The 16,060-nt window shown below is 38.5% G+C and overlaps 1 long non-coding RNA gene across 1 annotated transcript in view; it reads right to left on the bottom strand.

Moving 5' to 3' along the window:
* LOC121072125 overlaps positions 1-16,060 on the bottom strand; it is a 34,117-nt gene that overhangs the window by 3,836 nt on the left and 14,221 nt on the right. Inside the window, exon 2 of the long non-coding RNA XR_005821022.1 lies at positions 13,084-13,240. This is a non-coding gene — a long non-coding RNA (uncharacterized LOC121072125). The remainder of the gene's footprint in view (positions 1-13,083; positions 13,241-16,060) is intronic.

Genomic DNA, 16,060 nt, shown 5'->3' with positions numbered 1-16,060 from the left:
TTTTATTATGTCAGAATTCACATGACTTATTTCTCATGATCCATTATAGGCCAATCTTCTTTATCCCACCCTCTATTTCCCTTCACACTGTGCAGCTTCCTCTCAAAACAAGTGGCAAGCCAGCAATCTGCAGCACCATTGGCAGAGGTATGTTAATTTTGAATGAACTTCAAATAAAAAAGCTTCGGCTGAATTCAGCAAAAAAAACATTCTAATTTGGGAACATAAAAACTATTCAGTTCAGTCAAAAATGTCAAAAGAAAACATTTTAACTTTCCAAAATATTATTATTATTTTTTAAAAAAAGAAATAGATATCACCAATCCCTCTGGGATGGAAATTCTGATTCACAGATTCACAGCCTAGTCTCGTCTACCGGCAGGGGGAATCACTATGTGAATGAGCAAAATTAAAGGAAGGAATATTTAAATAACCCTGTTATTCAAGTCATCAACTACTGATAGTGAAACACACGAGACAATATCAAAGCCACGAGCCGATTGCACATAAAGCCACATGGTAAGATGCTGTCAGGAGTCCAGGTTTTAATAACTTCTGTCACTTACATAAGCATGAGCCACTAACATACAACCCTCTGAATATTCTTTCTCAGGTGAATGGTAATTATTGAGCAGCCTAAAAGAGATACACACATCCCACCCTTAGCCTCACGTCTGTCAGGCAGAAGTCAGTCAGACAGGGAAGTGTTGGCTTCTATGGATGGAACAGTCTAACCCTTGTTCTTACCCTTGTTCTTGCTACATTGTCATCTTCTGACTCAGTGCTTTTTTTTTTTTTTTTTTTTTTTGGAGGGAGGGGTTGGCGGGATTTTATAGATTTTTTTAACTTGGTGTGTTGGTGCATTTGTCTTTAGTCTTTGGGTGACTGTAACGGACCCAGCAATGCTATTGAATTCACAGGCCAACCATGCTTTTTTTCTTCAGGAGAGCAGAGACATCTTTATAGACAGGGGAACATCACCAAACTGGGCCTGGTCATCTGAGGATGACCACAGACCCTAAAACAATACTGTGGAGTGGTTCATTTCCAAGCTGTCAAAGACTAGAAGCTCACAGCCTCTAGAGTGCACCGGCTATGTGCTTACAGCCTAAGCCTTGGTCTACATTGCCCTCTACTCTTTGGTGTCCCTGTTGGCCTTGTGTGCTTGTAAGTTTTCTGTGTCCAAAATGATGAAAGGGTGGTAATGCAGCCTCCAACAGGTTCTTTGTTACAGAATGCTGAAGGTGTGTAGTCTATCTTGATGTATGGCATGGCATATGTAAGGACACAGATATCTATGGAGAAGGAGCTGGGGGAGGGAAACAAACTTGTTCTGGATCACGTCTGATCTTTCTAATCTGGAAAGGACCTGAAGCAAATGACCCTGCTGCTGGCACCTTGCCTTCTTTCTGAAAGAAGCAAGTTGGCTCAGGCTAGCTGTTACCCAGGGAGAGAACAAGTTTGTATGCACTATGGCTGAGCATGGGACAAAGATCCTCAGATGAAACAGTATGAGCATACCCCAGAACACTCCTAGTCAAAGGTAGGTATTCAAATCAGGTCTCCAGAGGTCAGAGCCCTCCGACTACTTCATTTGGAGAGAGGTAGGGGTGAGAAAATGTCCCTTTAAAACTACTTTTTGCTGTCAGTTAAATAAAAGGTCATTTCAAATAATGCTTTTGAATCTACTGTACAGGTAATTTCAGGAACACTGTCACCCCTCACCTACTGCTTCAATCCCACCTTCTTTCAAGACCCACAGAACGGTATATGAATAAGCAGTGACATGTTATGGAAACCAGAGCATGTAAAGCCACCTTTATACCACCAAATAACTTTTTTTTTTCTTTCTTTCTTCTCTGTAATGAAACGTAAATAGTGGGATAAAACTCTAATACAGGCATCAGTAAAAAAAATGGTGACCTGCTTGACATCTTTGGCAAGTCTATGTGAATCAGTAGTTACCTTCCTGCCACTACATTTTTCCCAGCAAGCCCTAGAGAAGAAATGTGCCTGTGGAGGGCATAGATGTCATTTTAACTTTCCTTTTAAGTACCTAAATTTAAGGGAGAGGTGTTTGCTTGCTTGTTTTTAGCAGTGTGTGTGTATGTGTGTATGTGCACTTTTTTTTTTCTTCCATTTAGTCTTCTTCTACAGTCTTTCCTTCCTGCTTTTCTTCATTCTAATCATTTGGGATTCAAATTGTATTCAATTTGTGAAGAATTAAAAGAGTGAATATGATTGCAATATTGTGTCTCCTGTGTCTCGAGCATAAGCATTGAGTTTCCTCCTGTGCAAGGTTATCATCATCAGGGTGGGGAAAGATAGGGAGAGATTTCATTTTCTTTCACAGGCACACCTAATCCTCTCCAGTGAACACTTGACCATCCAGGGTGTCTACAAGAAGAAGACCCTCACCATCACCTGAGAGTCTGTTTCACCTCATTGGGTTGGTTCGCACCATGTCCAGGGAAGCAGAGCTAGTCTAAATCTTTTCCTGACAAATCACTAATGCCAGCTTGAGCAGGAAGAGGAAACAGTGGGTGAAATGAGCCAGTGAGACTGAGAGGAGGAATGCGGTGAGAGGAGCCACTAACCTCTGCACTCAGGGATACCAAACACAGGGCTGTATGGCTTCATCCAACACGGTGGATGGCAGGGGATATTTCCAGGGCAGAAAGGAATGCAAGACCTGGTTTCGGGTATCCCAAAACATCATCCAATATGGTGACTAGATTAATAACTTAATTTTACAGTTGGGAAGACCTCTCTGGATGACCTCCCTTTACCTGACTTTCAAGTGTCTACAAGCACCATTCACTCAGACAAATCATTTGTAGGCACATTTGGGAACTGCTGTTGGAAAAGAATGGATGTAGTGGATGAGTGTTCACTTGCCAGAGCAGGAACTCCTACCCCAAGGGAAAAGCTCCAGATCCACACTGACACAACAGCACCTCAGAGGCAAATCAAATTTTATTGGAGCACTGAAATGTTGATCCACATTTAGAGTACTATGTCACATTAATGCTGGTTGTTGGTTATTATAAATGCTATGTTTCTCTGGAAAGAAGATGTTGTTATACATGGTCAAGGATTTTTTACAAAAGCCAGTTATGCTTCATGGAGTTGTGTATAGCTGACATTATAAAAAGTTTATTATTGTGCATTTGAATACTGAAGAAAACCACACCCAAGTACCATGCTGATTTTTCCAGTGTGACGCCAACTTTGAGTGGAAGAAGGCTAAAATCTTGGCAAATAAAGAACCATATCATAACTTCATGATATTGTTGTGAGAATTAATGGCTGAACAACACTGAAATGAGCATACAAAATAGGACTTTCTGACTTTCAGAGAATAGATCACCTAAAGATGGTAATTTAGAATGTTAAATCTGGATCTGAATTAAAGGGCTCTGGAATAATATAAATGTTAACATTTCTCTCTGTGGATTTTACCTTTAAAGAGTACACAATTCTGATTTCGCTTTCCCTCTGAGGTGAGGAATATAATCAGAGAGGTGCTCTAACTAGAGTTATAGTAGAGTTAAATTGAGTTTTACATTGGAGAATATATTCCATCTGTTTTTTTTTTCTCTTTTTTTTTTTTTTTTTCCCCAGGTTATCTTTTTACAACTAAACCATACTAAAAAATGTTTTGCTGTAGCATGTAGCATCAGATGCATTGCATTGTAATATCACTAATGTAGTGACCTAGAGCACAGCCCAAATGCTAATCCAGTCTTTTACTCCCGCAGTGGGGAAAAAAAAAAAAAAAAATTAGGGGAGATTTCTATATTGCAGAAAACATTAGAAATTTTATGCAAGGGAGAATATCACATGTGCTGAGGAAGGTAAGTTTCTCTGGGCTTTGAAATTGTTGCTCTCTCTTTATTTTTTTATTTTTTATTTTATATTAGAAATATCCAAAGTACTGCAACAGTTTCTCTCCCTTTGTTGCTGTAAGATGCAATGTCAGAATATATCAATATCCTGCCTGCAACTCTCTTGTTCCTGAACTCAGGTCAGTACTATGTCTGAGAATAAGAAAGAAATGAACACCTTTATGTTTCATGATTTATAAATGGTGGAAAAAAAAAGTTTATTAAAAAAAATGAGCATACAAAGCTACATAACAAAATGAAATGCATCCTGATGTTTTGTGTGAAAGAGGAAATTTCTTTTAATTATAGAGAAATAATCAATGTTTTTTGTTTTGGAATAGGATTGAAGTCAAGGTCTGAGCTCTGTTGCAGAGCAAACAGTAGAGGAAAGAGAATAGCTACTGCAGTTTGCCTCTAACACCATTCCTGAAAGCCAACGTTTGACCTGCAGGACTGTATTTTCTTGTTCCTTGATGTATCCCTTACCTTCTTTTGCCAATATGGTCAAAGACTAATAATGGTGCTGTTAGCAAGAGATGAAAAAGTATACCAGTGTTTTGGTCTGTTTGTTGTTGTTTTGGTTTGTGTTGGTGATGTTTTTTGCTTGCATTAACCGTGCATTTTCTCATTCACTTAAAGAAAATAAGAAGTCCTTAAGTGTTTTCCTTTATACATGAATTCATAGCTCTAGACAATGTTACTTAAAAAGCAGTATGCTAGAAGAAGGAGAATAAATGCATAAAAATAAATATGTGAAATATTTCAAAAAGATAGATGGATGGTAAGACATAGTAAAGGCCTTATGTTATAAAGTCATATTTATTTTGGGCAGTTATGAATAGTCCTTTGCTGAGTAATAGGGCAGGAGGGGAAACAGAACTTCTTCTGGCTCTGTGGTATTGACAGCAACAGTTGTACTTCTTGGAGATGTATAAACTGGAACTGAAAGCCGGCATTTCACAGAATTTACTTAAAACAGGAATTAGTCCCAATGCAAGTTTGTGACTCCTTATTGTTTATGATATAGTTGTTCATCTCCCACCTTTCCATGTACAAAATCAGGATTTGCTTCTTTATTATAAATGCAACAGAGCCTTAATCTAATTGGCAACCACATGGATTACACCAGGACAATCCCACTCTCAAAGGGGTTGAGTATTTTGGTCTCAATCTGGTAAAGCTGTCAAGTAGAGTCATAACTTCCAGAACAGACATGTTTTTCCTGAAATAAGCAAGCTACCCCAGTGCATAAGAGTTTGGATGTTTTGGAGTCAGCAGCCTATAGGAAAAGGGTGCTGAGCAAACAGATTCAAGGTGAAGAGAGTGGGTAGTAAGCACAATGAATGAGACCACTGCAGAAAACAGCAGTCACTGAGGTTTCAGGAATCAGTAAGGCCATCTGCCACCAACCAATGGCTTGATCACTCTCTAGCTTGTACAGCTTGCTCTCTGATCTTATGATATCTCTAAAAGAGAAGCTGCCCGTTTTAATATGTTTTGAGCAAGCCTGGTAAATATTCCAGAAGAAATCAAGACAAATAACCTCTAACTTTGTTGTTGACCTAATGCATGGATGGGCTCATACAATTCTTCAAGGAGAATATAAGGTCTTCTTCTCAGAAAGAACGAGAAGAAACAAGATCCATACAATCTTCTTACCTGTACTACGGGAATTAATATTAGATAAAAGTTCAGGTGAAGACAAATCAGTGTGTAATTCCCACAAAAATTAATAGGCTGGTTTAAACTATGTCTTTCCCTACCAACTACCAATATTAATCTACTAACTCAGATGGGACCTACAGACAGAAATGTTTTACAAGGATTTTATTTTACATCATTTGTCACATGTAAAGTATCTCATAGGAAAAAAACATATATAGAATACTGTGAAATGACTATTTAAAGTTCTACAGCCTGTCCTGGCTGTAAGACACAGCTCTGCGCGGGTGGAGACAAACTAAATGCCAATGAACATAGACAGAAGTTGTTCTAAGGACCTACAGCAAATTAGCAGTGGGAAAATCTGTTGAGGTGTTGTTATTCACAGGGGTAAGAATTTCTGGCTCTTTGTCAGTGATATCTTCCTATAGTGCTACCAATGAGAATGAACGTCTTCAATGACGTCTCAGCCTCTTCAGTATAAGAGAATCCCATGCCACAGAGCTGAATTTTTGTTTGTTTGTTTTAATCATTATTATTATTTTCTCTTAAGTTATCAGTCTGAATGAGAGAAGAAATCACACAATTAGGTCTACAAAGACAAAGAAAAGCTTTTTCTAGCTGTTTCTAGAATGTTTTACTGTATGACCTTTATGCTTCTATCTCTAAAAGGAGATAAGATTCAATCTGCTCTCAGTGAGCATTAAAAATAATTTGATTTTAACTTCTGTTATTCTCATACCTTAAAAAATGAGTGATAGATTGGCTGACACGGGAGAAAAAGTGCATAGGACTTTGAACTTCAGCAATTACTATCACACTATTATAAACTAAAGAAGAAACTAGCTGCACTGGGAAACACAGATAAAATTGTGAATACACTGATGTAGGTATGAATTGTGTAGCACATCTAGTGAGCCTATTATTTTACCTATTTATTAGGTAAGTCTCCCAATACAGGTACACACAGCTGAGACTATGCACAGTGACTTAAAGGCAGTAGACTTGAAAACAATATACAATTAAGAGACACAACCCAGTATACGCAAATCATTACAGTAATTTCAAAAAAAAAAAATGTGGTTAAATTAGAAACGAAGGATGCAAAGTCACAATGTTGTTTCTCTCTTACTTTTGGGAGGGAAAAAGAGCACTGCCTCATTGCACTTGTTGTTTCCAAACTTGGTTAAGGAAAATCCCTCTTCTACAAAGGGCAGAGGCCGGGAGTCTGTTTTTACACCAGAATTCTATCTTGCTGTGACATATAACATCTGCTCCTTGAAGGGAGCAGAATGTTAGGATGTGCTACATAAGCTGATTTGTATCTCAGTCACACATCTTCAGACCATTAATCTGTCCAGTCATCCTGCCCAGGGGTAAACAAAGCCAGAATCTGCTAGAGTGAGCAGTTGCAGACAAACCTATACGTTGCTGGGATGAGGCTTGAGTGGATTTCTGCAGAGCTATCTTGTGGTAATTACATACCAGGAGGTCTTAGAAAGTCAAGCTATTTAAAGAAATAGATAAATCCTACATTTTTTTTTATTATTTATTTATTTATTAGTGTTAGTTTCATCATTTTTCCTTCTCTTATCACCTTGTGCTTGTTTTGGGGCCCAGTGTTGATATATGGTGCATATAAGAGGAGTGAGATAGCAGAAAGGCAGGGAAAACCTAACTTACAGGCATTGTCAGAGGGGAATCCACTGTGAGACTCAAACTTCTGACAGAGCTTATCTTTAAAGAAATTGGAAGCATTAAGTCAGGGGGCTGGAAAGATGGATCAGCACTGGTAAAATAAGCAAGAAGAGCAGTCCAAGATGCACGCAGGGCATTGGAGAGATGGAAGGTGAGAAGCTCCAGGAAACTTCCAACCTGCATTTACCTTTCCTCATTGTCTCCACAGCAGTGGAGATGGGATGTTCCCATCTTCCCCAAAGCAAAATGCTTATGTGTAGTCAGTAAGAAAAGGAAAGAGGTGGGGAGAGCCAGGCTCCATGTTGCTGGATCTTCACTGAGGAGAAGATGGGATAGAGACAAACTAACCTTAAGAACCACAGCCATTTCTTCTTTAAGACACAAGGGTTTCAGTCACTCTCCTGAGCTAACAGCACTGTGCAACCCAAGGCTGCTGGTCACTCACCAATTGTCACAGCAGCAGCAGTTGACTTTAAAGCCATGTATGAATCTTTGGGAACCAGCACACATTTCTCAAGAAGATCTTGAGTATAGCTGGCATTTTGTTTTGTCTTACTCTTTGGAGGCTGCTTATAGCTGTCCCAATTGCTTTTGTACAGTTAGGGGCTGGAGAGAAAAGGAAGAGACATTTCTCCACTATTTTCTTCTGCCAGTAACTGGGTATATAGAAGGCTTTGTTTTGTAGTGATGTTACATTAACAATTGAGGATACCAAGTCTAAGCAACTGAACCTTCAAAGGCAAGTGACATTTTATATTGTGATTACTGGTATGTCTCTCAGTCTTCATGACAGAGGAGACTGAGGAATTATTAGATCTTGGGAACATCTTGAAAGCTTTTACTCAAAGTCCATGGGATCAAACAGAAAATTTTCCAGGTGATAGGCATGCTGATGATATATCATCCTTAGATGTCTCTTGTCCTGTCCTCAGTTCTTGCAGAGGCTGAAGGTAAGATTGCAAGAAAGTATTTAGTAGTGAATTGGTTGCTAATATATTGATAAATTGAGATTTGTTCATAGCAAAACATGAACATCCACTCACAGGGCAAGTCTCTTACATTTGAGACTCTATAAATACACCTGTACTCATGTCTCCCCTCCATCTTCCAGATCTAACAGAAGCAGGAGGCACTAAGAAAAGTGATGCAGAAGAGGATTAACTGCGTTGATGCATCTGCCTCCTATGCCAGGACAGAGAGGGTACGTAAACACCTTTGATTGCCCCAAGCTAGACACAAAGGAGGCTTGTTCTTTCCAAGAGCGTCTATGCTGAGCTGTTATTTTTTCCCAAACAGGAAAAAGAATTGTTCATTGTCAATGTTGTTCATTGTTACCAGTACAAAAGCTCATCTCAGAGTTCTGGTAGTTTTTGCAATTCTACCACAGGTTTTCCAGTAACTGGTATTTGGTTGCATAAGGTAGAACTGCCAGAACTAAGTTAGGAACAGTGAAGTTTTTAAGTACAGAGTTGTCTGGGACATGGGTTCTTTTGACCTCCTTTATATAGTATAGTCTCACTAATGGAGCTTTTCTGGGTCTAGACAGAATGGTTTAAGACATTACCAGGCTGGAGATTGCAAGACAATGTGAAGAATCGCACACACGCTCCCATTCCATTTCAGAGTAACAGCAGGTAGACCATGAGCAAGGGTAAGTCATAACCCAGGTGACTTTGCAGTGAATTGGATTAGAGACCTTCTTTGTGAAGGAGGAGGTAACTTCATTTTGAGTGGCTAAAAAGCACAGACAGGGTCATTTCTTACACCTCTGCAGCTATTCCTGAAATGACTCTGTTATCACACCCCACAACATACCCTACTCATACCAGACAGCAAAGCAACTGCAAATTACACAAGGGCTTCACCACTGGCTGCCTCATGCTTCCCATGTGACTTGATATTGCTGTGAACTTGCTTTCACTGTCCACCATGTGCCATTGTCCTTGCACTGCCTTGGGGCTTCCACTCTTAGAAGAGAATTTAAAAGAATTAAAAATGATTAATTAAAAGATTTAAAAATGAACATAACTATCAACAGATCCTTAGAAATACTGAAAGGTATCTGTCATATTTAACATGTTAAATGTATGTTGTCACGCTTTTAGAGTGTTCATTTAGAGTGCTCAAATATGAATATTTTATTTTTAAAACCTGGTGGAATAACATTTCACTTAAAATTGAATGTGTGGGCTGATAACAAAATGCTAAGAAATAAATCATTAAAGAATATTACGATAAAGAAATATAAGCAAGACAATTAAACAACTTTAACTCAAACAACTGTATAGAACTATTATCCAGGGAAAATATCGTATTTCCCCAGGAATTACTTTTAGGAAAATATTTTTCTACCCTACGGAAGCACAAATATTAAACCTCTTTAATCGTAATTGGTGGCGTTTATCACCACTTTGATGATAAACAATAACCTTAAATTCTGAATGATCCAATTATATTGTCTGTCTTTCATATCAATCCAACATATCTAAAGTTACAGAGCAACAAAAACATAGCATTGTGCAGTTATTGTCTCTGAAGTAATCCCTAGTTACCCTGGGATATAAAATTTAAATAACATTTTGGTGTACACACTCACAATAGGAGATGCTGCAGTCACAAGAGTAAACAAATCTGATCATGATGTTTAAGCTGGGAAACAAATCTTTCAATTTGCTTGTGGCTCATCACTTTCCAAGCCCATTCTGAATATAGAAAAAGGTGCTAAGTTACCAACATGCTGAAAAAAGAAACCCTCAAACCTCCAAGTCTGAAGAAACTACCAACTAATTCAAGCAGCCTTGAAACTTGTCTTCTACCCTAGCCTAGCCTAGCACAGTAATAGTTGGGTTTCTGAATACTGCAGGTTTTGTGACTACACTAGGACAACAGCATAAGAAAGATATAAACTACAAAAACAAAGCAGTGTGCAGTTACGAGGGACAACATAAATTTCTTAAGATGTACTTAATAAGGCCAATCGAGCAACAGAATTATAGTAGGCCCAAACATTTTTTGCAGGTGTTTACTTTTGAGAGGTCAAGTGTTTTCATGAAGACAAATTATGTCAAGCAGCATGTTCAACCCACATACTTGCCTATTCCCTAAGGATATAGGAGTTGTCCTTGATATCCAAATGAGGTCAGGGAAAAAATGCCTACTCTTTGCACTACTTTCCTGCCTTTAAAGGAAGAAAAGAAAAAGAGGCAGACAAAATGTGAGAAAGAGCAGAAATTACCCAACAGTTTGTGCCTGTGTGGCTTTGACCAGTGAAGGTCAGATGTGCACAGCTGAAGAGTATTTGCGTGAAGCCTGGTTTTTCTGGTTAATACTGCTGGAGCTCATTTGCCAACTAGCTACCAACATCACTGCAAGCTGAGGAGCTCACTAAGTGAAATCAAAGATTGCCAGAATAGACCCAGAGCTTTCAGCAGTAACGTGAGATTGCCAAGTACATAGCTCTGGATGACATACCTAAAGTTATTTTAGCAAATGAGTGTTTGTAATGCAATGTAGACTTACAGACAAAGACAGCAGGCTCAAGAAAAACATTACACCCCATATATAGCATTATGCATAAGATAGGGACCATTGCAATTTTGCTCTGGGTAGATGTATAAGACACAGTGCAAACTACCATATATTCCTTACAAAGTAGCTTAAACTTCATAATCAATGAGAAATACTTTTTCTATTATTATTCTAAAATAATTTGCATCATAATAGAGTGGTGAGACCTCAATCAGGAAAATGACCTCACTGTACTGAGCGTTGAGCAGAGAAGGGATAATAGCTCTTTCTTGAGTTCAATATTATGTACAGTGAAATGTTATAATTAGGACATGGAACCTTTCAAATGAACTTGTGTTTAGAGAAAACAGTCTAAACGTATTTTCATCAAATGCACAGGAAGCAATAGACTGCTCTTAAAACTTGTCTCACAAAAGATAGGCACCAGCTAAATGAATCTATTGTCTGTGTAATGAAGCTGTCCAACACATTCTTTGGGATAACAAACTATCACTACCCATTGCAAATCATAACACATTGTTCTGTGTAATAAAACAGGCACAGCTGAAATAAAAAATGGACTAGGCACTGAAATATTGGCCCTTCCCAGCCTCTTCCCTGGTTGTGGAAATCATATGAGAGACTGCTTGATTTTCCTGAGCTCTGGGCAGTTTACAGGCAGAGCACTTTCCCAGTTATGTGTGTGTGTTGATGGTGGGTTTTTAATGACCTGGTTTTACCTTTCCTTGCTCATCCTTCAAAACCCCCAGGGCTGCTTGGCCAGAAGCAGGGAGACACCATCCAAAAGACAGCTTCTGGAAAGCTATAGACATTTCTTAGTAAGGAGGGGCAACATGTTGGAATTTGGGGTGGATGGGTGCATGCAGAAGTTGCTCTTCTGTGTGGGAGATTTATCTCTTTCTGATCGCCAGACTATCTTAATCTTTTCAATGGTAATGATGTGTGCAAGAAATGATTTTGCTGTTTATTGAAGCAGTTAAATCATAATTTCAAGGAGAGAGTAAAGGAAATGGCTTTTACATATACTTGATATCATTTCTATGCTAATAATACTCAGATTGCTACATTTGAGGAAGGACATGTATATTTATGGGAAACAAACAGACGCAGGGCAGTGTCTTGGTTTGAGAGGATGAGAATAGCTAAGACAAAAAAAAAAAAAAAAAAAAAAACAACATAATTGCCAGACTGATTTCTTCACCCTGGCATGAGAAGAGTTAGCCACAGCCCAGTTTATAGGGTCATTTCATAGCCTGACACCAGGCCTAAAAGGCCTGTCGGGTTTTGTGTGTTCCACTTGGTTAGCTGCCACAAGCAAAAAACACAGAAGCCAGCTAACATCCAGCAACCATTGAATTCTTCTTCTGGAGAAGCAGCAAGCCATATTATAGCTACATCTGCAGAAGGGGTCTTTTTGGCATAAACTTGAACAATTCAATAATGTTTTCACTGTTTTGCCACTCAAGCATGTTTGGAGGTATGTGGGGCACATGATCTGATTAATGTTAAGTCTGTCATCTATTAATTTATGTACCTCCTGCTGGAGGCTGAGATTAATTTTGCTTAGCTCTAGATGTTTGCCTAGGCTCTCTTTATACTTGAAGAACGAAACCAAACGTTTTTAGTGGTTAAATTGTCATGATTTGATTGTCATGCCCCTTTGAGTTTAAGTGAATTGGTTGATGTCTTTTTTTCTTATTCACAGGGAAGTTATACAAAAGAACACAGACATAGGTGTCCATGGGGAAAATAACTCGAGTTAAGTGAAACCCTACAAAAACTTTCTGGACCTGACAGAAACATGATGCATCAATACGGGTTATTCCTGCAGCTATTGGTACCTTGTCTCAAGTGCTCCTGGGCTGAAGGGATATGAATACTGCTTGTCAGAAAAACTGTTCCCAAGTCCTGGTAAAACCAGCTACCAAACCAAGCTGAAGAAAATGGTTTCTAATCACTGGGATCACAAAAGCTGTCTTGGTTTGCTAAGCCTCTCAACTATTTTGTGTGCAACAAGTCTTTGTTTAGAGTTGCTGTCACTATGAAGTCATAATCTCAATGTTCTTGTTTAAAAAGCTAAAACTACATTTAAAATGAAACAAACAAACAAACAATAACCAACAAACACTAACAATCATACTCGGAACATAGTTTAAATCCCTATCCAGCTTGCTTTTATATTGGGGGGGGGGGGGGGGGGGGGGAGGAGAGGCAGGGGAAGAAGAGAGAGACTGAGCTTGATTCAGATCCAGCTCCCAAGCAAACGTGCTGTTTCTCCAAGATACATCCTTAGAGAGTGAGGTCTTACCCCTGTGTCTTCATTTCCATATTTTGGAGGTAATTTGCTTCCCCTAGAACACAAACGTATATCAAAGCCTGTTTCAGCTTTTCCTCTCTCTTGTTCCTCTCCCTTATTACTTCCATAATCATCAAATATTGTGGTCTTTTGTGGAGTTGTCAGGCATCTAAGAGAAGGGGAAAAAAAATGTCTTCATGTTTATTTGAGAGTAAGTCTCATATGAATGAATATGGACCTCAGAGTTTTGTATCATGTTCTAATTCGTTTTTCAGACAGTCAGACTGATTCCAATTATACACTTATATTATAACATTCTGTATTACTTCATGTGTAAAAATGCATGCATTCCAGTTAGTCTTGAAAAAGAGAAAATAAATATCCATAATTTCCAGGATGTAATTTTTTTCTGTATCCATGCACAATTTTTTTTTCCACTTTTCTTCACATGCAGGGAAGGATCTGCACTAGTGTTGCATTCACTCTGTTTCTACTCCAGGATTTCCATTGTGGATTTTTGTCCACCTCACAATCAGTGTCAATGGAGTCATTTGTGTTTGATCATTAGAGAAGGAATTAATGTCATTATCTACATACTACACTCTCCTGGAACTGTAGGCCTGGATGTTCAGGCTCAGGCTGGATGAGATGAATTCAGTAGGTCCATCCTCTTCCTGATGTCAAGGAAAGAAAGGTCAGTACCAGCAGCCACTGATTAAATTTAGCAAAGTGAGGACACCTAGGAGATTAGCAAGACTGAGCTTTGTCACCTCTAGCTTTTGGTTTCAAGTCTTCAGTGAATGAAAATAAACATCTGTGGCTCATTAGAATTCATGTCTGATGGAAGGTATTTCAAAGAGACAGTAACCTCTGACTGGCTCAGGCTGAGATAAGTGTCTCAATAAGTCTCAAAAATCCACTTCTCCGTACAGCCAGTTCAGCAACGACAAAGACAAATGAACATTGGTAAGATTTAAAATTTATTGGTCAGGATAAGCAAATGGGGATATTTTTTCTTAGCATTTAATGACAGTCAATGATGCTATGTTTTTTTGACTGTCACTTCTTCACCATGTTCCATGAAAAGCACATGAAAACCGTACAAAGAAAGTTTTCACTCAGGGTGGCCATAAATCCAGGTTCTGTTGTATTTTTATTTCATTTTGCCATTATCAGTGACAGAAACCCTGTTTATTTCAGTCAAGAAGGTGCCACACATTTTTTGAGAACTCTGAAATGTCAAGAAGATCCTTTAAAAAGACAGGAAATGTTATAAAGAGAAAAACCAATTCAGTAATATTAAGTCTCTAGGAGTCAAGCTTCTGGTGCATTTCTCATCATCAGTGATATAACAATAAATTTCACAATAACATTTGTAGGGCATATGTGGCATACTGGAAGAGTGAGAATGCAAGCCAGTCTATTTGAGATATTCTGCATGGTACTCAAGGGTTTACATAGTAAACTACACAGTAAAAGAGGCTCTTTCTGTTATGTTACTGTAACTTGTTTTTGTTTGATCTGAATCTGCAATCAGTCAGTGCCTTTGTCCCTAAAGAACAAAGGAATTGGAAGAAAAGGGCTGTATTCTGGTTCTTGAAAGAGATCTAATTTTATGTCTCTAAGTTTCAAAAATCTAAACAACCAAAGAAAGAGAAACATGACAAGAGAAAGACAACCTCTTAGTTCAAACTACTATTGTAGCTTGTTAGTTAATTCTATGTTTTTACTTAAATAATTGCAAAGCAGTTAGACAAAACCTCAGAGAATAAATTTAAATTAATTTCTTATGAACCTCTTAACCTGTCTTGGATGTAGTGCCACAATATCACACAAGCTTTTTAACATATGAGCATGTGAATAGGATGATCATAACATGAGTAACGAATAGATATTCCAGTACCTAGACTCTTATTTCAAACAAGTCTATAGGTCTGGTAACACCGTGGTGGGTACTCAGACATACTCACCATATCTCATGTCTTTGAAAAGCTTCTGGTGTGATTAATTTCTCTCTCATTAGGAGAGAAAATAAATAAATAAATAATGATAATAATAATAATAAATGTTAAAAAAAAAAAAGTAATCCTGTTCTCTACAGCAGAAGATGCAGTGGATGCAGTGGTGAAGGAAGGAAAGATGTCGGGTGCTACTGACACATTCATGAACTGCTGCTTGCAGTAAAAGCCACCTGTCCATGCTGGGACTCCTTTTATTGTTGACTTGTTTAAAGGAGGCTGTAGCGAGGTGGGGGTTGGTCTATTCTCCCATGTGCCTGGTGACAGGACGAGGGGGAATGGGCTAAAGTTGCACCAGGGGAGGTTTAGGTTGGATATTAGGAAAAACTTTACTGAAAGGGTTGTTAGGCATTGGAATGGACTGCCCAGGGAAGTGGTTGAGTCACCATCCCTGGAGGTCTTTAAAAGATGTTTAGATTTAGAGCTTAGCGATATGGTTTAGTGGAGGACTTAGTGTTTGGTCAGAGGTTGGACTAGGTGATCTTGGAGGTCTCTTCCAACCTAGATGATTCTGTGTGATTCTGTGATTCTGATTTTAGCTTGGAGTGATTTCCCTATGATACTTGTGAACTGCAAGCAGAACAGACGTAGGAGTGTGTGGCTACTTCTGCCAGACAGTCAAATCCTGTTTGAACAGCTGTAGAGAGAGGTGATGTCACCCAAAGAGGAATCATAGGACAACCTCCACATAGTTTTGAGACCATAACCTGACAAAACATTCCAGGAAATAAAACTCTGAAAAAAGAACTTCTTCCATTTTTCTGATTTTTTTTTTTCCTCCAATTTACCTGCCTCTGGCTGTACTGTTGTGCTTTTTATCATTCCTCTTCTCTGTATGCATTATATTTCAAGTGTTCATGGATATGTAACTCAGGTAACCAGCCAGAATGATTCATTACTTATCATTTCAAGTGTCCAAAAAGTTGAAACCATCCATTGTTAAACAACAGCTATGTAACATGCATGAACAT

Source organism: Cygnus olor, chromosome 1, assembly GCF_009769625.2.
Source record: "Cygnus olor isolate bCygOlo1 chromosome 1, bCygOlo1.pri.v2, whole genome shotgun sequence".
NCBI classification, from domain to species: Eukaryota; Metazoa; Chordata; class Aves; order Anseriformes; family Anatidae; genus Cygnus; species Cygnus olor.
The sequence above is the reverse complement of the archived record's forward strand: the minus strand, read 5'-3'. Positions and strand labels throughout refer to the sequence as shown.